At 51.3% G+C, this 23,615-nt stretch overlaps 1 protein-coding gene across 3 annotated transcripts in view; it reads right to left on the reverse strand.

Annotated features, from left to right (window-relative positions):
* Positions 1-23,615, reverse strand: part of TPCN1 (two pore segment channel 1) — a 62,985-nt gene that overhangs the window by 35,977 nt on the left and 3,393 nt on the right. The window lies entirely within an intron of this gene.

Raw genomic sequence — 23,615 nt, forward strand, 5'->3', positions numbered from 1 at the left:
GTCACACAGCTGTAAAGGGCTGAGCCAGGATTTAACCCCAGGCAGCGCCCCTCCAGAGCAGCTGCATTTAACCGCTATGCTACACTCCCACCCTCTAAGAAAGACAAGTCTGCGGTGAAGGACAGCAGAGAATGGTTTTAAACTAGTGGTAGCAAATACCTATGGATCGCTTATTACGTGTCAAAATCTATTCTGTGGCAGATTTTTTCCCCAAAGATAGCCACAGCATTATCTTTCATACTACATGCTCTTCTAGAACCCTGCCAACTCCCTACAAAGAGGTAGAGACTATGTCTCCTCCTCCTGAAACCAGGTGAGGCTTTGTGACCCTCTTGACCAAGAGAGGATAGAGGAAGTAATGCTTATGACTTCCAAAGCTAAGTCATCAAAATGCTTCCACCTTCTTCTCTTGGGTCTCTTGCTCTTGGAACGCAGCCACCATGTTGTGAGAGAGGCCCACGGAGGAGAATCAAGGCGCCCAGTCCACAGCCCAGCTGAGCTGCCAGGAAGCAGCCGGCACCAACTTGTTGGTCAGGCTGAATAAGTCATCTCACAAACAGACCCCCAGCCCCAGTCACTGTGTGGGGCAGAGAAGCTGCCCCTCCCCCAAGCCCTGCCCAAACTGCAGACTCACGAGCAGAATAAATGATGTCTTCGTCTTAAGGTGCTGTGTTTGGGGCTGGTTCGTTATACAGCAATAGATAACTGATACATACCTGAGTACTTTCTACCAATCAAGCTATTTAATTCTCACAGCAATCCTATGAAGAAGGTAATATTATTATTCCCACTTCAGACTTGAGGAGATTGAGGTGCAGAAGGTTAAGTACCTTCCTGGGGTCATGCAGCCAGCGAGAAGAAGGGCTTGGATACCAAACTAGGCTGGTTAGCTTCTAATTAGTAGGCTGCATGCCTCTCAAGGATTCAAAACCCGAAAAGGAGGACAAGGTAGTGCCGAAAGGATTAAAAATATAGCAGCGGGGGCTTCCCTGGTAGCACAGTGGTTGAGAGTCCGCCTGCCAATGCAGGGGACGCGGGTTCGTGCCCCGGTCCGGGAAGATCCCACATGCGGTGGAGCGGCTGGGCCCGTGAGCCACAACTACTGAGCCTGCGTGTCCGGAGCCTGTGCTCCGCAACGGGAGAGGCCACAACAGCGAGAGGCCCGCGTAGCGCAAAAAAAAAAAAATATATATATATATATATATATATATATATATATATATATATATATATATATATAGCAGCAGTTCCATCACTCAAATGGAGTAACAGGTAGAAGGCAGGACATCTGGCTGCAGCCAGCCCTTGATCATCCTGGTCCTGCTCTACCAATGCCAACATTTCCCAACTCTGATCCCAGTGCCCATTTCTGAAAGAACTAAGCCCTAGGCAGAGACAGGAGAAGGTCAAACCACCTTCCTCCACCCGCTCACATGGACCAGGGAAGCATGAGCCAAAACGTGACTCCCAAGTAGGAGAAAGATGCCTGCCGGCATCTGGATGGAGCTGGGAGCTTGTGCGCCTGCGCCCTGTCCTCCATGACCTTTGCACAGCACGGCAGGAGCCAGCACCCGGGACACAGCAGCCCTAGGTCGAATAAATAGTGGTGCTGGTGCGGGGTGGGCGGCGACAGGCTGGCACAGATGGCAGCGGACATTAGTGCCATTTTCCCAGCCCGTGCTAGACATAAGCGTCTGCAGGAGCCCCTGCCTTGGAGACCCCCGTGTAAGCCTTCCGAGCCCTTCTTCTCGTGTAGGGGTCTCAGCAAATTGATCCAGTTTCTGCCTCCCGCCCGGGAGCTCTCTCAGACCCATCCTGGTGGGGAGAAGGCACGTGGTCCTCCTCAACTTCTCCCCTTTGCCCCCATCACTTACACCATACACCACTGTGATGGGGGGCGGGGGAACGCTACAGCATCCCCCAGTGCAGGCCAATCCTTGCCACTTCCACCTCACTCACACCAATGGCTTTTGCCTGGGAGCAGGTGACCCTTGGTATCTTTTATTATTTTTTTTGGCGATACGCGGGCCTCTCACTGTTGTGGGCCTCTCCCGTTGCGGAGCACAGGCTCCGGATGCGCAGGCTCAGCGGCCATGGCTCACGGGCCCAGCCGCTCCGCGGCATGTGGGATCTTCCCGGACCGGGGCACGAACCCGTGTCCCCTGCATCAACAGGCGGACTCTCAACCACTGCGCCACCAGGGAAGCCCAACTCTTGGTATCTTGAAGGGCCCTGGTTTGGGTGAGAGACAGTCTTCTCCCCCGATGCACAAACAACAATTCCATCCAGTCTCTGAAATCCACAAGGACCCCTGGGACAGGGAGACAGACCAGCCTTCCAGCTGCCTTGGGAGGACGGTCCTCACGGCCGGAAATCTTTCACATCACCTTCCCCCCACCCCCCATGGCCTATAAGTCGCCAGGTCTGGGAGGGTCTCCTCTCTCTAATCCATCTCCACTCCCCACATTCACTGGAGCCTCCTGCCTTTCACCTAAAAGTCAGCAACAGCCTTCAGGCTGGTTCTCGCTGCCTGGGCCTTTCCCTGACCTCCGGGGAGTCTCGCTGCAGGATGAAGTCGGTAAAGCGTAAATCTGATCCTATCCCTCAGGTGCTTAACAATCTTTCAATAGCTCGCCCTAGGGAAAGACTTCAGACTCAGCAAGGGTCTTTAGGATCTCGCTCCCACTGCATCTCTCTCCATTTCCTGTTCCTTCCCAAACTCCTAAAGGCCATGTAGTTCCTCAGAGGGCAGCTGGTTACTGCCAAGCACTAGGATACCGGGGCCCCCATGCAACAGCAAGCATCACAGAGACAAAACGTATGCTCTCCAGTCACAGATCACACCTGGTGGCTGGCAGGTGTGAGGAGACATGTGAGGCTACAAAGGGCAGAACAAGGACTTGGGAGGAGATGTCACAGGACGGGCATTTCCACCAGATCCCAGGAAGGCTTTTCTAACTACAAGAGCTGCCCCTGGGACTTCCCTGGCGGTCGGTCCAGTGGTTAAGACTTCACCTTCCTATGCAGGGGGTGCGGATTCAATCCCTGGTCAGGGAGCTAAGACCCCACATGCCTCATGGCCAAAAAAACCAAAAACATAAAACAGAAGCAATATTGTAACAAATGCAATAAAAACTTTAAAAATGGTCCACATCGAAAAAAGAATCTTAAAAAAAAAAAGAGCTGCCCCCAAATGCACTGGGCAAAGGGGGCTTTAACTCTGTCATGTTTGATTTATTAAAATTAAGTAAGCACTAAGCTCTGGTGGCGCTGGGTACATATGTGTTTGTCATTTTATTCCTAACGTGATCTGTAAGTTAGAAATAATTCTTGGGCTTCCCTGGTGGCGCAGTGGTTGAGAATCTGCCTGCCAATGCAGCGGACACGGGTTCGAGCCCTGGTCTGGGAAGATCCCACGTGCCGCGGAGCAACTGGGCCCGCGAGCCACAATTACTAAGCCTGCACGTCTGGAGCCTGTGCTCCGCAACAAGAGGGGCCGCAATAGTGAGACGCCCGTGCACCGCGATGAAGAGTGGCCCCCGCTCGCCGCAACTAGAGAAAGCCCTCGCACAGAAACGAAGACCCAACACAGCCATAAATAAATAAATAAATTTTTTTTAAAAAAAATAAAGAATTCTTAATAAAAATATTTTAAAACCAACAATGAATGGCATTGTTCTACTCGTTGTTTTGATGGGCATCCCCAGGGGCGGAGTGCAGCTCCTAGGTGCTGGGGGCCCCAGCTGCTGGAGGTACCTGGATAGTCCCTGCCCTCTGGGGGCGCCTGTCTGTCAAGGCAGCACATACGCCATCAACACGGGGCCTCAAGAGGAGGCTTCAACAGAGGGAGGTTCCCCCAGCAAGCGGCAAGTTGGACCAGCTGCCTTTGCAATTCACAGCATCTATGAATTTACAGATACATAAAGACGGTGAGGGGGACAGGCAAGGGGGTGCAGATGGCTTTAAAAATGACTCCCAACTTATGAACCACCCATGGGGCCAGCCATGCCACACCTGGTGCAGAGCCCAGCCGCTTGGATCCTGCTGGCTACCAGAAGCCTTCCACCAACACTGCCTCGCTGCACCGAGAGGGTGACAGGGTCTTCTTTAGCACACAGGTCTCTCCCCTACCCTAACTAACCTCAGCCCCACAATCTCATCAACTCAGCTTCTGCTGAAATAACAAACACACTTACAGGGCATACTCTGTGTGCCAGGCTATTCTCAGCACCATATATTTATTTATGTATTTATATAAATGTATATATTTCTATAAATTTCATACTCACAATAACCCTATGAGGTGGCGACCATTATTGTGCCCATTTTACAGATGAGGCAATGGAAGCCCAGAGAGATCTGTGAACTTGCCCGGGTCTCACACAGTTAGAAGGTCAGCAGGTTCCGTGCTGAGAATCCCCATGCTAAACCACAGAGCATAGCGTGCTCTACGGGCTACGGGGCTTCCCTGCGTGGACCTGAGTACTTTCTGAGGCTCATCTTAGAAATGATGAGTGTCAGGTCTGGGGTCTTAGAAAGGATGATGGTCAGGTCTGAAATGGATCACAGAGACCACTTAATTGAATGCCTGTCTCTTAGAGATGGGAAACTGAGGCCAGGGAGGGGAGGTGTGCCTGCGTAACAGGGCTGACCCGTCAGAGAGCCAGCTCTAGCACCTGGGCCTCCTGGCTCCCCTCCTAGAGCTTCCCCACCACAAACACTGGTCACTCATCCCTCACTACAGTAATGTGGACAGTGGTCTGACGCCCACTGTCTGCCACTGTGTAATTGCTGGTGCACAACTGTGAGACAAATCAAAGAATAAGCCACTGGCCTAATCCTACCCACCTGGGCCAAATTTGCACTTGCTGGGAGAAACAGCGGCCCCCGGGTCTCCAGGTGAAAGTTGATGATGCAACTTTCGGGGCAACCCCTGCACAGGGAAAGTCTGGACAACAAGGCGGTCTGGAGCGCTCTCACACAGCACCCCAGGCCCAGCCCCCTCCTGTGATCAGGGACCAGCCCTCACACCAGTGGATGTCAGAGACCACATAAGAATCAACACGTTCGACCTCTGACTTTGGCACCGTGCTCGCCCAGGGCAGGGTGGGTGTCTCCAGACGAGCTGGAAAGGCAAGGTCAAGGCATACCGCAAGGGCCCAGCTGGAGGAGGTGGGATGACCTCACGATGGGGCTGTCGGGGAGCTGGCCATCCGCCGCCTCGTCCAGGAACATGATGGCCGGCCCTCGCCTCTGCATTTCCGTCTTTCCTGGGAGGCAGCTGGTGCAGAAACGGGCGGGAAGAAGGAGGAAAAAAACGATACACAGCAGCGCAGGAGGGTGGGAGTGGCAGTCTTCTGGCTCCCACAGCAAACCAGCTTCTCCGCTCGCAGAAGAAGGGCCAGAGGAAGCTGACTAGGAACATTCTTGGCAACCAGGAAGATCCCATGCGGAGCCTCTAGGGCAAGTCCCCCCAACCCCAACCCCCAAAGAGAAACACTTTGTTCTGCACTTCGGGTGCCCTGGGCAGAGAACTCTCCTGTGAAACCAGCCTGCAGCCTTTTCAGGCCCAACGACTTTTGCCACTAAAGATTTATGCATCACCAACCCCTTAACTGCCCTCCCTGCATCCTGGCAGTCAGCCCAGGGAGGTGAACATAGAGGAGAAGGAACAGAAAGAAACTGCTGAACTGACAGGCACTGGAATAGAAAACAACAATAACAACAACAAAAGAACTCCCTCCAAGTAGGAGAGAAGTTCCCCACACAGAGGACAGGCAGACAAACCAGGATGACCTGTTTGCACAGATGGTAACGTTTTCCTCCAAGCTGATGTAACAGGGCCCAGAGGCTCCCTGCAAAACAGCTGGCTGCTTTGCATGCAGCCTCTGAAACGACCCTGTGGGGAATCCAAGATTTCCACGTGCAGCAGCATCCTGGTGGCACTGGGTAAACAGAAACAGTTTCCATATGCCGGCTATGAAGTGGAGCCAGGGAGGAGAGGAAAAGAGCGGGCAGGTGAGGAGGGCTTCTGTGACCCAGCCCCCCCGTCCAGCGAGCGCAGGGTCCACCAGGGCTGGGTAAATCACTGCGGCCTTCCTTTGGGGCCTGGGCAAGAGGTTGCTTTGGATAGAAGGCATATGAGCTCCTCGTGGGAGGTAGTTCTGATCGGAAAGACTGCAAGGCAGTGACTGTTCTTGGGCAGGTTTATACTGAGGACCCCACCCCATTCAATCCTCCCTCCTTTTCATTCTCATTCTCTTACACATACACAACCTTATGCGTTCACACACACACACATCCCGCACATCCTCTTCAAGACAAAACGTAGCCCTGAACACCCAAGTTCGCTCCCAGCTGTGCCCCTCCCAGCCCTTGGTTCACGACCTTGATCCCCAGAGCCTCAGTTTCTTCATCCATTAACCGGGACTGGTGCCAACTGTGCACCTGGGCATCTGAGAAACAAATGCGAGTACCCACAAAGCACTTGGAGCCCTCCGGACACCAGTGCCCACCAGAATGACAACGAGCAATCAACCGTTTGCCAGTTGTCGCTGAGAGCCCCACTCCATGGGAAAAGGCTTGAAGGGGAGGAACACAAACCAGAGGGACGCTGATGAGTTTTCCAGGCACGGCGTCGCCGCCCTGCTTCTGTGCCGGCTGTAGCTCTTTAAAGGCCCCCAGATAAAAATCAGGCAAAAGCCACTACCCCGAAAGAAAGCAGAGCGCACGTTTCCTTCTGCTCGAGACTTCTCTGCTGACGACTGACTGCACGATGGCCTGGGAGGTAGACCCGCGTCATCAACGCACGTTAGGAGAGGCTGTAAACCCAGGCAGAACTCCGGGCAAATAGACTAACCTCCACAAAGGCGAGAGCTGGCGTGCAGCCCTCCCAGTTGAATCGCTGGCCTCAAGCCCAAAACCTGTCCTTCCAAAGGCTTAAGCCAGAGGAGGAAAGGAAAGATGAAAGGCTCACCCAGGCCGGTACTGGGTCAAGCACTGTTCTAGAAGGAGCCCTGGTTTGGAACTAGCCTGGATAACGCCCTGCGCCACCTCCAACTCTGTTTCTGGCCAGCTGACAGGGACCTACGTGGCCAAATCCAGAGGGATTCCCTGCAGATACACAAGGCCAGCCATGGAAGGGACTTGAACTGGGTAGCAAGTTGAGAGCAGCAGCTATAAACAGAGATGTACAGAAAGTCGGGAGGGGTGAAGATCAGAAACAACAGACTCTTGGGAGGGGCCCGGAAAATAAGCATCTCTTGGTAATTTAGAGTAGCAACTGCTGTCCCAGGGGCCCACCCTCAAACTGGCCACGCAGGGAACTCACACCCTGAGGTTGCAAATGTGACCTTGAGAGCAAGTCTCTAGTCTTAATAAATCATGCGGTTATTTGGGGGAGAAAAGGGGAGGGGCAAGTTTTTAAAAGGCTGACCTTCTAGATGCAAACAAATACGGTTTCATTTGAGGAGACATTTCCTCAGCACCTACTGTATACCAGGCATTGAGTTAGGTGTTGGATTTGAAAACGTAAAACCATGAACTTTGCCCTCACGGAGTTCACGATCAGGAGGCAGGAGAAGGGATGTGATTCTGGTGCATTAAAGGCACTTGTTGGTTACAACAGCCGAGAAAAGGATGTGATGACAATGACCGTCCACCGGGGCTGGAGAAAAGAGGCAGAGAGGGATTCAGGGTCGATATCCGTGCTGGCTTTGAAAGGAGGAGGGATGAAAAGGTGTTCAAAAGGGGGATGGGGATGGGGTGAGGGGTACATTCCAGAAACAGGAAGGTCATGCATAAAGCACAGAGAAGCAAATAGCAGGGGATGTCTGGGAAACTGCAGAGGGTTCGGTAATTCTGAAGCCAGAGATAAGGCTGATGTGTGGGAATGAGACCAAGAATAACAGCTCACACTCAGTGCTTTACGTTTGTTAATTCTTTTAAGTATAAAAAGCCCCATGAACTAGAGACTATTAATATCTTCAGTTTCCAGAAGGGGAAATTAAGGCCCAGAGAGGCTAAGTGATTTGCCCAAGGTCACAGAGCAAGAAAGGGGCCAGGCTGGGGTTTGAGCCCAGCAGCCTGACTCTTTTGTGAGGCAGGAGCAGCGGGTGGGCTGTAAGCCATGTTAAGGAGACTGGACTTGAGCTGCTGGGTTTTACCAGCAGAGCAGTTGGACCAGGTGTGCCAATCGGAAAAACACAGGCCGGGAGGGCATTCTCAGTTATACTGTAATCCCATCTACATTCTGCACAGGCAAAAGGGCAAGGTCCTTTCCCCAGAGAAGCCATGGTGAGCTCGTGTTTACAGAGCAGTTAACTTGCCAGGAGCCGCTGGGGTCACCTGCACTGATTGTCCTGACCACCCTGCACGTGAAGAACCATGTCTTGCCACTGCTACACAACCCACCACCACCCTCCGCCAAGGCAAAGAGAGAAGAAGGGGTTTGCCAGATGCTGGCAGATAATTTCTTGGTGAGGCTGGAAATGATTTCCATCTTCTTTAGTCTGTGAATTTCAAGGCTTGACTTGGAATTGTTCCTGCTCCCGGGCCCCTGGGTTTTTTATGAAACAAAAGGCTTTTATTCCCACTAATAACTCATCACAAAGTATTTATTGAGCACCTACCACGTGCAAAAGTGCATCGGATGCTTTGAGAAAACATTTGTAAAGACTACAACCATCTCCAAGGCCTACTTTGCGCACACACACACACACACACACACACACACACACACACACAGAAAAACATGCCAACTCCACTCTGTTTACCCAGTAAAGAGGGCAGCACCTGTGCGAACATCTGTCCTGTATTCACTTGGAAGCACTGGAGATGCTAATTGTGAAACGCACAGGGATGGGGATGGAAGCAGCACAACAGCAAATGGAGACAAAGGCATTTTTCACTGCACGCTGGCGCTCCCTGGGCCTCTGCAGCGGGTCAGCGGATAAGTGGTGCTCAGGGGAACAAGTCTGGCCATGAGACTCGTTCTCCACGTGGCTACTGATCAGAGGTCTGCTCTAGTCCCTACCTGGGAGCGCCTGGGGGGCTGACTGGACCCGGCTCCCATGAACACTGGCCACAGCCCAGCATCTGGATCTCCTGTGAGCTGGTGGCTATACTCAGAAGAGCGGCAACAAGGGGTAAGACGGCCGGGAGGCACAGGCGCCTTGGGGGAGTGACATGTCAGGAGGAAGTCTACAACCCGCAGAGAGTTTGATGGCCTGGGCACGCCACTTCTCCAGGACCCAGGCTGGCCTGGTGGGTGCTGCTCCCAGGGGAGCCGGCAGGGCCTGAGAGCCTGTGCAGTCGGTGGCCGGGCACTGGGCTCGGCCTCCTCTTCCTCCGCCTCGGTTCCCTTTCTGTCGAGTGGGGAAGAGAGCGCATCGTGAATAAAGAAAAATGCAATGGAAACCAAAAAGCCATCCTAAAGAGTGGGCAGGAGGTGGGGCTACTTCAGTTGAATTGTCTCTGCAGTGCACCTGGACGGTCAAGGAAATTAACATATGGTTCCCCCATTCGCCACCACGGGATCCCTAAGAAAATCCAAAACCCAATTAACATTCCTTAAGAGGAAGGATTTAATAAAAGGAAGGGCAAGCTCAAGTCCTCAACGCGGAGTCCTTAGATTACCTACTCAGAGGCTCTAGAAAGGGCATCATCGCTACTTTGTTGAAAATGAAACCCTGATACTTTACTATTAGTTAGAGTTTCCACCTACTGAGGTGGTACCGGGAGATGTTATATGGAATTTCCCATTTAATCTTTATGTCAACCCTGAATGGAGATGTTCTTCTCCCCGTTTTACAGCTGAAGAAAGTGAAACTCAGGGAGAAACCGAAGCTTAGCTCCTCCTTTAAGTTTGCACAGCTGCTGAGAGATGACACTAGAAATTCAACCCCATCCTTTGCTACAGACCAAGAGACTCTGAAGAAATGTCAGAACACACTACATCAGCAGCACGTACGATCACTCTCCCGACACACACACATGTCTAACAACCTGAGGATTCTCCCAAGCTATCCCCGTCTCCAGACTTGGGAGCCCCTGCCCACTCCGGGACAGTGTCCGAGCTCCAAAAGGGAACAGCACAAAACACGCAGCAAAAGCAAACAGCTCAACTGGTCTGAAGGCTGAGCAGGCTCTGCAACTGAGAAAGTCTGAGCCCCATCGAGGTGGCCAGACAGGGTCCAGGGTGCGCAGGAAAAACTGCCATTCACAACGAAAAGGCAGGCCAGCCAAGTGCGAGCAGCCGAGCCGGCAAGAAGAGGGGACCCTGGGGTGTCGCAGAGGAAAGGCATCATGCTCGTCGACGCTCACCCACAAGGGAAAGCCGACGCAGCCGGCAGCCTGGAGTGGCTCCAAGCCATGAGCCAGCGCTGAGCACAGTCACTCTGCCCGAGCTGATTTCCAGCAAGAGCTCAGAGAATAAGAAAAAGCAAATAAATAAAATCCCAGTCTAACAAAAAGAGAGATTAACAAGAGGGAGAGGTGGCCTACGAGGGGTGGGGTGGTGGAGGGGCGAGCTCAGAGGTGAGGGAAGGTGGGACCACACCACCCCGGGGCTGACATGGCAATCATGAGACGTGTGCACCCCGGAGAACTCCGAAAGCAGAGACCAAAGACATCCCCAAAGTAGGCTGCTCCTAGGGCAAGCAGGGGCCAGGCCCCGCCCGGCCTAGTTCTGACCTGATCACACATGAATGAGTCTCCTGGTCACGCCAGATGGTCCCAGGGGCTGGGTAAGCTGTGACAAACAGAGTCACTTGGGATCCTGGGTGTTTTGGGAACCTAGTGACTCACTCCCAGATATGTTACTTCATGGGAGTCTGTTATTAAGTGCCCTGGGTGTGTGCAGAGAAGACGTGGTCCATGACTTTGCAAAAACTTGTGCTCCCAGAAACAGGCACATCAGGACCCAAAACAATAGCACCTACTCAGGCACAAAGCAAACCCTGATTCAGTACGTGAGACATGAATCAAACCTGTCACATGCAGGTGCTAGGGAGCAAGTGGGCCTCCCGCGCAGTGTATTCAGAGGATGCGAAGGTGTAGAAGTGCAGCCACTACCCCAACCGGTTAGGGGCGGTTAGGGAAGCCTCCATGGAAACAGTACAAGATCTTCGGCTGAAGAAATATGGAGTGGGGATAGATCAGAAGCAAGAGACAGCAGCCAGGGGAAGGTTTGGTAGTGAAAGTGGTTCAAATGAAAAAAATGTGAGATTATGTGACTGTTAAATAAACGAGATGATAGGGGACCTCCCCTGGCAGTCCAGCGGTTAAGGCTCCATGCTCCCAATGCAGGGGGCACGGGTTCGATCCCTGGTCGGGGAACTAAGATCTCGCACGCCGCGTGGCACAGCCAAAAAATAAATAAATAAATGAGATGGTATGAACAGCCCTACGTTTAAGACTTTTGCTTATTGGTTCTAATTTCTGGGAGGGGTAGTGCAAGAATGAAGGCCCGTCAGCCAGGGGTATAACTGAGGTGGAATTTCTCATGGCCTGGAAAGTGCTGGGGCCACTGCCACGTGGATGGGGGCCAGGTTGGGAAGGTGGATCAGAGGACTTAGCATTCAAGGTCTTCATTTTCATTTGATCCAAGAACTTGGCCTAACCCTCACCAAGTGAATGGGTCTGAGTTTATGGTTTCCTTATCTATACTTCCTTATCTATACTCTGAAGTTAATGAAAGTTTCAAAGCCACTAGAGCTTGGATGGAGAAATGTTCCCTCTGGGCAAGGCCTGAAAACAGAGGTGGCAGGTCTGTGATCCGAGAGCAAGAGGGACCCACAAACCTGCCTTCCCCAGGGGTGTGCTAGGCACACAGCAGCCCACCAACACTGATGACAAACGAGGCCCACGGCTCCACTGTCTGCCTGTGCAGGTCACTTCCCTCCCCACCCATCGAATTGCACATCTGAAAAATGGGCATAAATACTGTTACTTCACAAGGGCTCGTAGGAGCGACCGCTTATGTTAACATTACTGTACACAGTGTTTCCAGCTGCAATCAGTTGTAATAGTGCTTGCTGCCTCCAGTGAGAGAACAGCAAGAATGGCTCTGGGGAAGACTTCTACTTTAAGGTAGCAGAAAGGATGCTCTGATTTGTAGCTCCTGGATTCACTGTTGGGCCAGGGTGCAGGGGTGGAGCCCACAGAGCACTCATGGGAGATATTTGCTAGTGTTGTTCCAAAGGCAGGCTGAAGTCACCAAATGTTCACCTGGGAGACTCCCCAAACATAACTGAGTCTTCCAGGGAAAAACAAAGCCCCTAAATCACGCCTTTAAAAAAAAAAAAAAAGATGCTGCTACCGTATCATGCGCTTGCTTGTGCTATAGCTAAAATACACAGGGAAAGAGATCTAAAAAAAATATTTTTAGGGCTTCCCTGGTGGCGCAGTGGTTGAGAGTCCGCCTGCCGATGCAGGGGACACGGGTTCGTGCCCCGGTCCAGGAAGATCCCACATGCCGCAGAGCAGCTGGGCCCGTGAGCCATGGCCGCTGAGCCTGCGCGTCCGGAGCCTGTGCTCCACAATGGGAGAGGCCACAACAGTGAGAGGCCCGTGTACCCCCCCCCAAAAAATATATATATATATATATATTTTTTTTAATTTGTCATCCAAACACCCCAGTTGTAATTCAAAATGACAATTCCTCAGTCGACGGAGGGCGGTTATGAGAACAGAATTCAACCCTCCTTTTCTCCACTGAATGGAAATACCAGCTATCCAGGAATTATCATGAAAGAGGATAGAGAGAGTTAGATCTACGCTTCCTGGCTGAGCAGACTGAGAACTTCCGGATCAACTCTCTAGCAGGATGGACTGTTTAGAGGGCTGTGTCAGGGCACTGGAACAAAGCAGAAACTTACCTGCTGGATACAGTTAGAAGCCATGCCTTTTTAACTCAGGAGAATAGGTCCTTTCTGATCCTAAGAGCTTGGCAGCAGAGCATATTCATTCCAATCTCTGCTTTTCTTTCACTAATTACTTTCTCCTTGCCAGATACAGCTCCTGACGTTACTAATCTGAGACACGCCCTCCTACACATGTATCCCAAGCCAGGCGAACTCATGAAAGGACTCACGGGTCCCATATTGTCCAGATGTTTCCTGAGTGCCTACAGTGAGGCAAGAACTGCACTGAACTTCAAGAGACAGAAAGAAAGAGAGAAAGATGCCCAGTCTGGGACTTCCCTGGTGGCGCAGTGGTTGAGAATCCGCCTGCCAATGCAGGGGACATGGGTTCGATCCCTGGTCCAGGAAGATCCCACGTGCTGCGGAGCAACTAAGCCCATGCGCCTCAAGTACTGAGCCTGCGCTCTAGAGCCCGCGAGCCACAACTACTGAGCCTGTGTGCTGCAGCTACTGAAGCCTGTGTGCCTAGAGCCCGTGCTCCACAACAAGAGAAGCCACCACAATAAGTCCGCGCACAGCAACTAGAGAAAGCCCGTGCGCAGCAACGAAGACCCCATGTAGCCAAAAAAAAAAAAAAAACACTCCACCTGCCCATAGGCTGATCTACTCTCTCAGTTGAGCCTTCATTGTCCTTTGTGCTCTCAACTCCTGCCACTGTGCCGTCCTATCAGAATTTACTGCCAGGGCTACAAACTCAAATGCCTGCAGGCACCAGGCAGGTAGCAAACGTGGGAAGCTGGGGTGTGTGAGAAGGCAGGTGCTGAGCCCTCACGCTGTGAACAAGCATAATACCTGCTTAAATACCATTCAGGCCGAACAAAACAAGTCCCATCATGTGCCTAGGCCACCCCCTGCCACCTGGTCTTGCCACCCATTTCCAACCACTCTTTGCAGGGCAGCCCGAGTGAATTTGCAGACGCTCCCCTGAAATGTGACCATGTCACTCCCCTGCTTAAAGCACTCTGGGACTCCTGCATCACCCCCAAGGTGAAGTTCCACTCCTCAGCACGGCCCTGGAGGCGGAGAGACCCCCCAAGATCTGGATCCAATCTCTCCTCCCCGCCCACCAGTCAAAGCGCCAACCACACCCACCCGTCCACTCCAACTCCTCTACACCTCTGCTCCCCTGCTCCTTTCCTTGAGATGGTCTTTCACGTCCAGCTTCCACTTCCTGCTTCCTGTTCATCTGCTCTTTAAAAACTGAGCACAATAAAGCTTAACCTATCTCTCTAAAGCCTTTACTGATGTGCTCCCTCCCCAAATCAAGCAGACTGACTCCATCTCCTGCCCCAGTATTTCACCTCCTTGGGAAAGCGCTTCCACCTCCCCTGCCCATCCTTCCTCTCTCCTCCTCTAAATCCGCCCACGGTTACAATAAAAGCCACAAAAGTAGCACGTCATATACTCGTCTGTCTTATTGCCAACCAGACCATAAATCCTTCACGAGCCATAACTAGATCTGCTACGTTTCTGTGACCTCCGCAACAGCGGTTCTAAGCTCTGAAGAAATCCATGCCTGCCAGTTGAAAAACTCTTAGCTTTTCAGTTGACAAGATGACAACGATTCAAGAAAAAAAAAGAATTAGAAGACGACTAGCTATTAAACTATTATTTTTAAACTTCTAATGCCCACTTGAATCTTTATCACACATCTCAAAGTCAAAGCCACAAAAAAAAAATAAAAGAGTCCCATGATCAAATAGCTAAGAAAAGAGAAGAGGGACTTCCCTGGTGGTCCAGTGGTAAAGAATCCGTCTGCCAATGCAGGGGACGCAGGTTCGATCCCTGGTCAGGGAACTGGGATCCCACATGCCACAGGGCAACTACGCCCGCGCGCGCCACAACTACGGAGCTTGCACGCCTCAATGAGAGAGCCTGCGTGTTGCAACGAAGAGCCCACATGCCGCAACTAAGACCCAACACGGCAATAAATAAATAAATAATAAAATAAATCTTTAAAAAAAGAGAGAAGACAGTTGTAAAGTTGGATGCAGACAAGAAAGAAGGAGCAAAGGGCACTCCCACACGGAGAGTATCAGGTGAACTGCAACCCAGAGGAAGCAAAGAATAAACAGAAAAGAAAGATGAAGGGGATCCCGGGAGATGCACCCACCTGCTCTGTCCTCCCACCTCACCTGCCTGGCCTGGCTCTACCAGGGATCGAACCTGCGCCCCCTGCGGTGGAAGCACGGAGTCTTAACCCACTGGACCACCAGGGAAGTCCCGAAATCCGGTCTTTCTTTAGGTGAAGCACACAGAGGCAGAGAAAAGTTTTCCCCCAGCCAGCTCCGAATCTCACGGAACGGCGTCCAATGGTGAAGAACCTCTCCGAGGCCACGGAGAGCACATCCGTTGGTTCTGTATTGTTTCCTTATTTTGAAGGAGTTCGTTCCGAACAGAAAACAAAGGCTGAACAGGTAGGTTCTATGTCGTAAAGTAGCAGCTGCTGACTAGATTTTACTCAGCTGGCTGTTTGGGAAATGTGAAACGGTTGCTGATATGTAAAAGTCAGAAGGCTTCCGATGAAAAGCGTAGGTTTTGATTTCTCTGGGAACACTGGAAAATGTAGTCACAAGCAGCCCATGAGCCCACATGGTAACGAATGGCCAGAGGGAAGTAGCAGCCAGCCCACCAGACAGCACGTGCGCTCCCCAGCGTGTCCCCGGCCCACCCGGGCCCAGGGCAGCCACGTGCTCAGGCACTTCCTACAAGGTCACTTCAGCTGAACCACAGCCTCTCAAGTGCTTTGAGCAGAGAGAGAGCCATATGTTTTTATGAGTAGATAAGTACCTCCAACAAAAAGCAAACACAGCAGAGGGGGTCACCAGTGCAAAAGGCAACCCAAGCACTGATGGCCTGAATCAGTTCTCCCGTCCAGGGACACCCTCGAGGCAAGTGATGATAGGGGGTCACCTGCCCCTGGGAACCAGTGACCTTGGGGGATGGCCCTCCTCGGCCACCCCAGCTGGCCTTTTGAGTCTCGTGCCCTGCTCCAAGGCCGGCCCTCCTTTGCCCTTCCTTTCCCAAATCTTGACTCCTATGAGTTCCCATTTTCAGCCCAAACTGTCTTGTTCCAGCCACAATGATGTGAAGTTTAGCCAAATGCCTGTGCGTTGGAAAAGGGCGTACGCTGAGGGGAAAGCTGCATGAAGTCATGGCTGTCCTTTGCGGTCTGTTGTTTTTTCACTTGCCCATCTTTTCTAGTTTCTCAGTGATGACCCGATACCACGTGTACAATGAAACCCCCGTAAGTTTTGCTGTTTTTATAACACGAAAGGGAGTTCCAGGTATGGAGCCCCAATTGAGAGTAACATGCCTTGCAGGAAATAAAAGTTTAACTGAAAAAAAAAAAGAGATGAAGGTATAGATATCATAGAAACCAACTTCCTTTTGGAAAAGAAACTCTGGCCTCAAGTTCTACCTCTTTCACAAAGCTTTGCTTCCCGGCGTGCAGCACATCAGCTCAGAATCGGAGTTCCCGAATCAGAAGACCTGGGTTCCAATGCTGCAGCCGACACTTCCTGGCTGTGTGACCCTGGGTAAGTTTCAACCTCTCAGAGTGTCAGTTTCCTTTTCCGTCAGATGCAGATGCTGAACCGACCGCACAGATCTGCTGGGAGGACCCAATGACTGAGATGGCACATGTAAAGTGCTTTCAGACGCTGCCTGGCACGTGATAGGGGCTCAATACCCATGAGCCACTATTATTATTTTATTTATTTATTTGTTTTGGCTGCATTGGGCCTTCGCTGCTGCGCGCAGACTTTCTCTAGTTGCGGCGAGCGGGGGCTACTCTTGGTTGCGGTGCGTGGGCTTCTCATTGCGGGGGCTCTCTTATTGTAGAGCACGGGCTCTAGGCGCCCAGGCTTCAGCAGTTGTGGCCCCCAGGCTCTAGAGCGCAGGCTCAGTAGTTGTGGTGCACGGGCTTAGTTGCTCCACGGCATGTGGGAATCTTCCCGGACCAGGGATCAAACCCGTGTTCCCTGCATTGGCAGGCGGATTCTTAACCACTGCACCACCAGGGAAGTCCCGAGCCATTATTTTTATTGTGAATGACCTTACTCAGCTTGGACTGATGAGGAGAAAAGGGAGAGAGTCAGGAAATGTCCAAATCAGGGAAGTCACCCAGCAAAGGGAGTCCTATGGACTCCCTGAGCATGAAGGTGGGATGGGGATGGTCCTGGGACCGATGTCCCTCCTGAGGGCTTGATCGCTTTGTGCCTCCTCTGGGTTTCCTTGCAGGGCCACCGTGCTGTGATTCGCAAGGCAACCCTGGGGGCGGGCACCGCAGCCAGGGGCCGTCAGAGCCCTCCCACGTTCCCTCCCTGACTTGGAGGCTGAGAAGTTGAGTGTTCTGCCTCATGAAGCGCTCCTGGAGCAAATGCGAACTTAGCCCCCATAAGGCGATGGGTAAAGAGCAGTTCAGCAGCCGCTCCAGCCTGCGCCCAGCTGCCACAACTGCCATTTTGTCACGGTAGCTTTCGGCGTGCGGAGGGGAGAGATGGCATTTCATGGCGGGGGGCCTGAGGCAACAGACAGGATCCCCCATGAAGACTCGGAGGATGGAGGCTTCAAGTGTGGGTTACGAGGCTGGAAGCCAGCAGGCCAGATGCTTGCTCATTTGAATTGGTGCCTCCGCCAGCCTGGTGACACAGGCATTCTGCCTTGGCGGGGCCCTAGGAAAGCCAGGGGACCAACTCCCGCGGAGCCAAATGCCCAAGCTCCCTGGGAAGCTGTGAAAATCTAACTGCTGTTCCGGCTCCAGTTGCCATGCTGCTTTTGCTTCCCAGCTTGGCGGGGACCACCTGCTGTGCCAGGAGTGGGCCAGAAAAGGATTCAGACCTCGGCCTGGGTTCAGCACCCCCGCTCATGCACTATGATCTTCCAAAGAAGAAGCCTAGTCTCTGGTCATGACAATAATGTCTAGGACTGGCTGAGCCCTTACCATGGGCATCACACACGTGATCTCACTAAATCCCCACGATAGCTCTACTGGAAGATACTATCATGATCCCACCGTACAGATGACGACGTTGAGGCTTAGAGATGCTAAGTTCCAAACTCAGCTAGGATTGGAAGCCTGCAGCTCGACTCCAGACCCCGAATGCTTAACCATTCCACCACCCAGGGTTATCACAAGTGACAAAAGCTACCCAAGTCCTCGGCCTTTATTTATCGTTTGGCAAGTATGCTGGGGAAGCTTGGTCAGAGAAAGAACAACAGACACAGATTTCTGTGACGGAGCACCTACCCTGGGGTTGGTCACCCCTGGGAATACAGCCCCACTGCTCTATCCCAGCTCGTGTTGGCTACACCTGCCCTGAGGCCAACAGCTCTGGCCCACCTTGACTAAGACAGGTGCCAGCTGGCTGTGGCTGCAGGAAAACTCTGGAAAAGGAGCCAGGGTGCCTGCCGTGTGTTGGCCCCTGCAAATGGGCAGTGGCCCTCCACCTTGTACTGGGTCTCAGGTTAACTCCTGATGGTACATTAGGCATAGGGGCAAAGGAGGGAGAGGGGGTCCTCTGCTCTATCACCTTAGGCCTTATCCCTGCATGGCCTGTCACCAGAAAGCCATGAACCACCAGCACCAAAGTAGTGCATGAGACAAAGTGCCCTGCTCAAGCCTCAGCCACCGCCTTGCCCACAATCCTTTTACCACCCAGAAAAGGCCGACAGTACAGGCCCATCTTAGGCAGCTGTTGGGTTTGAAGGCAGTGAGAAGGCAAAAGCTGAGTGTGACCAGAAGTCCCCTGGAAAATCCCTCGTATTGCCCACAATATTCAGGCTCTATGGTCTAGAGATGGTCCAGACCGCTGACTGATGCGCAATGCAGACAATGGGCTATCTCAAACTGCGCTGTCAAACGCCAACCCCGCTGACTATTTTCAAGGCTATTCCTAATTCCATGCTTTAAATACCTTTGCTCATACCTGCCTCCTTTATCAACCTGACACCCCCTGCCTGTGAGTCATTCATTAGCATTTCAGCAGCTACTCTTATAGCCCAGAGATGTCTGAGTCCGGGATAAAATCCATCCTTTCCCATATAAGGAAAAAAAAATCCAAACCCTCCAGTTTCCTTTAGGGATAATTCCCCAGCATTGATCACCCCTAGCATAGGGTCAAAGGGCACAGGCGGCACAGCCAGATTCCTGGGGACCGCACCTAAGGAAAGGGCAGGAGTGTTATGGGCTGAATTGTGTCCCCCCCCTAAAATTTCTATGTTGAAGTCCCAACCCCCAGGGCCTCAGAATGTGACTGTATTCAGAGACAGAGCCTTTAAAGAGGTAATTAGGTAAAATGAGGTCATATGGGTAGCCTTAATCCAATAGGACTGGTATCCTTATAAGAAGAGATTAGGACACAGACTCACAAGCTGAGGACACAGTGAAAAGGCAACTGTCCAAGAGTCAAGGAGAGAGGCCTCAGACAAACCAACCCTGCCGACACCCTGATCTTGGACTTCCAGCCTCCAGAACTGTGAGACAATACATTTCCACTGCTGAAGTACCCCCCCCCGCCCCCTTCTGTGGAATTTTGTCACGGCAGCCCGAGCACACTAAGACAGGGAGCGTGTGGTACATAGCCAGAGGAAGGCACCAGTGACAGCTGCTGGGTCAGGGCGGAGGCCCAGGGTCAATCAAGGCACACACCCTCAGAGAGCTGGCTTAGTTCTCAGTGGCAGTCGTGCCCACACAGCTGCCAATTCTGCTGAAGGCCTCTGTCTACATTCTATTTTCGTTTTTTTAAATTGGAACTTGTAAGTTTTATTTATAAAAATGATAACAGAAACTTTCTTACTTTTTAAAGACTATTATTAAGTACACTGCATTTAGTTTCCTTTAGAGAAATGCTATTTTTCAAGGATTTTGTTTTTATAAAACTTTTTTTCTCTTCCCTTCTGCCTGCATACTGCCAGCGCCTTAACACCTCAAGGGTTTCTATCAGCCACAGACCGGGGGGCAATGATGGCAGCCCCCAGGACAATCAGCTGTGCTGGGAGTGATGAGACTCCAACCACTGGTGAACAGAGGCAGGAGGGGCTGCTGCCCACCTCTGACTGGGCCCTCAGACAGCCCCTCCCATGAGCTAAAAGGCCTCAGAGACCCAACTAGGTTTATTTGGACCATGACTTGTTGAGTGCCTGCATACGGTAGGCATCAAGCTAGGTGATGCACAGATGAATGAACACTTGGGGCCTTGGAGGTGATCAGATGGTTAAACAAGTCATTTCCGCACAGTAAGTAGCCATAATAATGGAAGCCTAGACCAGATACCAAAGCAGAAAAGGGTGAGTAATTAGCCCCATCGGGAATAGGAGGTCCAGTGAAGGCTTCAAAGAGATGGGATTATCAGCAGGATTGTCAAGACAGAACTGAAGCTCATGAGTAAACAAGAGCCTGGGGAAAGCATGCCAGACAGTTACCAGCAAGGCGGAGAGGTTTAAGAATATACCGGGGATTCCGAGAACTAGAATTGTGGGTTGAAGCAGGAAATGGGACTGGTCAGGCAAGAAGGCAGTAGAATACACATGCTGGCTAAGGAGCTTGGCCGTCATCCTGTAAGGGACAGGAAGGTCCTGGGGGTGGCAAGCTGGGGAAGTTACAGGCAGGCCTCAGAGATGCTGTGGGTTCAGTTCCAGACCACTGCGATCAAATGAATATCGCCATAAAGTGAGTCACATGAAGTTTTTGGTTTCCCAGTGCATATAAAAGTTATGTCTATACTATACTGTAGTCTATTAATTGTTCAATAGCATTATGCTAAAAAACAATGCACACACCTTAATGAAAAAATACTTTGTTGCTAAAAAATGCTAACCATGGGACTTCCCTGGTGGCGTAGTGGTTAAGAATCTGCCTGCCAATGCAGGGGACATGGGTTCAGGCCCTCGTCTGGCAAGATCCCACATGCCACGGAGCAACTAAGCCCGTGCGCCACAACTACTGAGCCTGCGCTCTAGAGCCCGCGAGCCACAACTACTGAAGCCCACGTGCCACAACTACTGAAGCCCACGCACGCCTAGAGCCCGTGCTCCGCAACAAGAGAAGCCACTGCAATGAGAAGCCCACGCACCGCAATGAAGAGTAGCCCCCGCTCGCTGCAACTAGAGAAAGCCCACGTGCAGCAACGAAGACCCAACGCAGCCAAAAGTAAATGAATAAAATAAATAAATTTATATTAAAAAAAAAATGCTAACCATCGTCTGAGCCTTCAGTGAATCGTAATCTTTTTGCTAGTAGAGGGTTTGAAATATTGCAAGAATTACCAAAATGTGACACCGAGACAGGAAGTGAGCAAATGCTGTTGGGAAAACTGGTGCTGAGAGACTTGTTTGATGCAGGGTTGCCACAAACCTTCGATTTGTAAAAAACGCAGTATCTGTGAAGTGCAGTAAAACAAGGTACGCCCATACCAGGTCAGATTTGTGTTTTAGACGGACTGCTCCGAGAAGCGGGCATAGGGGACCTTGAGAAGAAAGTCAATGCCAAAATCCAAGCATGAAATAAGAAAGGCCCATACGGAGGAGATGGAGCAGGCAGGCCGCCTCTGAAATCTCTCCTTTCCTCTAAGAGGCACTACTGTTTTTCCTAGCCAGGCTTGGAGGGTTATAGCCATTAGTTCTTAGAGATTTTAGCAAATATCGCAGGAAGAGGATGAGACAGGAAACTGAGGCACTAGGGCACTTCGCAGAAAGCACAGTTTCCCTGGACCCCATCAGTTGTTTATTTTGTTTTTCTTAAACGAACTAAAAATGAGCCACCGACTTCGCCAAGAAATGAATGGCCTTACTAGCGGGCTATCCAAGGTTAGTTTTATTGTCTACTTGGCCTATTTCCCAATCATCAAGCGCCTTCATCGTTTCAAAACCTGATCTTGACGCAGAACTAGGCTGCTCTTCCCACTTTGATCCTTCAGGAGACCTGGACAGCCTGTCATCAACACCGATACTGTGGGAGGACTTAAAAGTGGCACCCACAACAATGATTAGGAGTCCAATTTAGAACCTTGAGCCTGGCTATTTCCAGAATGATCCATACCCTGTGCATATCAACCACCCTCCCTCCAGTCCATTCCCTCATTGGCGATGGACTTAACCGCTCCCCTCACTAGGGGGTATCCTACTCTGAAGCTGAGACAATGTCACATTCATTTACATCCCTTTCCCCAAAGCACCTTACATGGTGGTGTTAGAGGGAAGATCAGAGAGACACTGCTGCTTGCTAGCTGTGTGACCTTGGACAAGTTACTTAACCTCTCTGAGGCTTTGCTTCCCCAGTAAATATGGATAATAACAATAACTCCACCTTAAGGTTATATGATGAGATAATATATGTAAATGCTAAGAACCAGCACTCACACTCATTAAAGGCTTGTGAAGGAGGAAAAGGAGAGGGAGGAGGGGAGGAGGAGGAAAAAGGGAGGAAGAGGAGGGGAAGGAACTCTGGGGTCAGTCCTCGGTTCAAATCTCTGCTCAACCGCTTGCTTGGCTGTGTGACATCAGGCAAGTTCCTTAACCTCTCTGACTCACCGTTTTCTCCTCCGTAAAATAGGGATAATACTGTCTACCTTGCAAAAAGGATCTTAGTTAGGATAACAGGTGAGAAAGAGCCTGAGGGGAGGGGGAAGGGTAAGCTGTGACAAAGCGAGAGAGTGGCATGGACATATATACACTACCAAATGTAAAATAGATAGCTAGTGGGAAGCAGTCACATAGCACAGGGAGATCAGCTCGGTACTTTGTGACCACCGAGAGGGGTGGGATAGGGAGGGTGGGAGGGAGGGAGACGCAAGAGGGAAGAGATATGGGAACATATGTATATGTATAACTGATTCACTTTGTTATAAAGCAGAAACTAACACACCAGTGTAAAGCAGTTATACTCCAATAAAGATGTTAAGAAAAAAAAAGAGCCTGACACTTAGCTTGCCAACTCTAGGGTATTTAAGGAGTGGGCCTGAAATCACAGCCACTGATTTCTTGGTCCTGAATGGCACTTAGGGAAAAATCTGGTCTACTTTCTAATCTTCCTCGATCGCCCAGCTCTGCCACTCTGGATGGGTGAACACGCTAAAGCAAAGAGAAGCCAGTTTAGAGGGAGCCAGGCCTCCCATTGCACCCCCATCCACGGGAACAATGCTGTCCTTCACCACTTCCAAGGGGAGGCTGTTAAGCTTCCTGCAAGCCAACTGTGTTCTCTCTGGACAAAGGAGATGGGAGAGCCAGGCTCATCTTTCCCTGGACCCAAGCAATACCCCTGGCTCAACAGTATGGCTTGTGGGTAGAATTTCCATCTGCTAAGGAGACCCTAAAGCACTAGCCCCTGACATCTTAGGACCCTCCATAAAAGGCAAGTTATTTTAAGCCTCTCTTGGACCCAAGGTCTGAGCAAACGAAGCAAATGGCTTCGGGACAAGAAAGGTTTTTAAGGCCTCTCGTTCTGCCAGAAACACACTTAAAATCTAAAAAATTTAAAACTCGCAACCTCTCGCGGGTTCACTTTGTGCTGCTGGGCTTTGGTTTAGAGGAAGACAAAGCAAAACCCCAAACCCTCAAATCAATGGTTCACGACAAATGCTTGCCGCCTTCCACCCTGTCCCGGGCAGTACAAGGACTGAGTGCCAGTGGGGAGAAGCAGTCAACTCCACTTTCCTGCCAAAGATCAGGCAGACAGAGACCAATGTTGAAATC

The sequence above is a fragment of the Stenella coeruleoalba genome, assembly GCF_951394435.1.
Source record: "Stenella coeruleoalba genome assembly, chromosome: 14".
In the NCBI taxonomy this organism is placed as follows: Eukaryota; Metazoa; Chordata; class Mammalia; order Artiodactyla; family Delphinidae; genus Stenella; species Stenella coeruleoalba.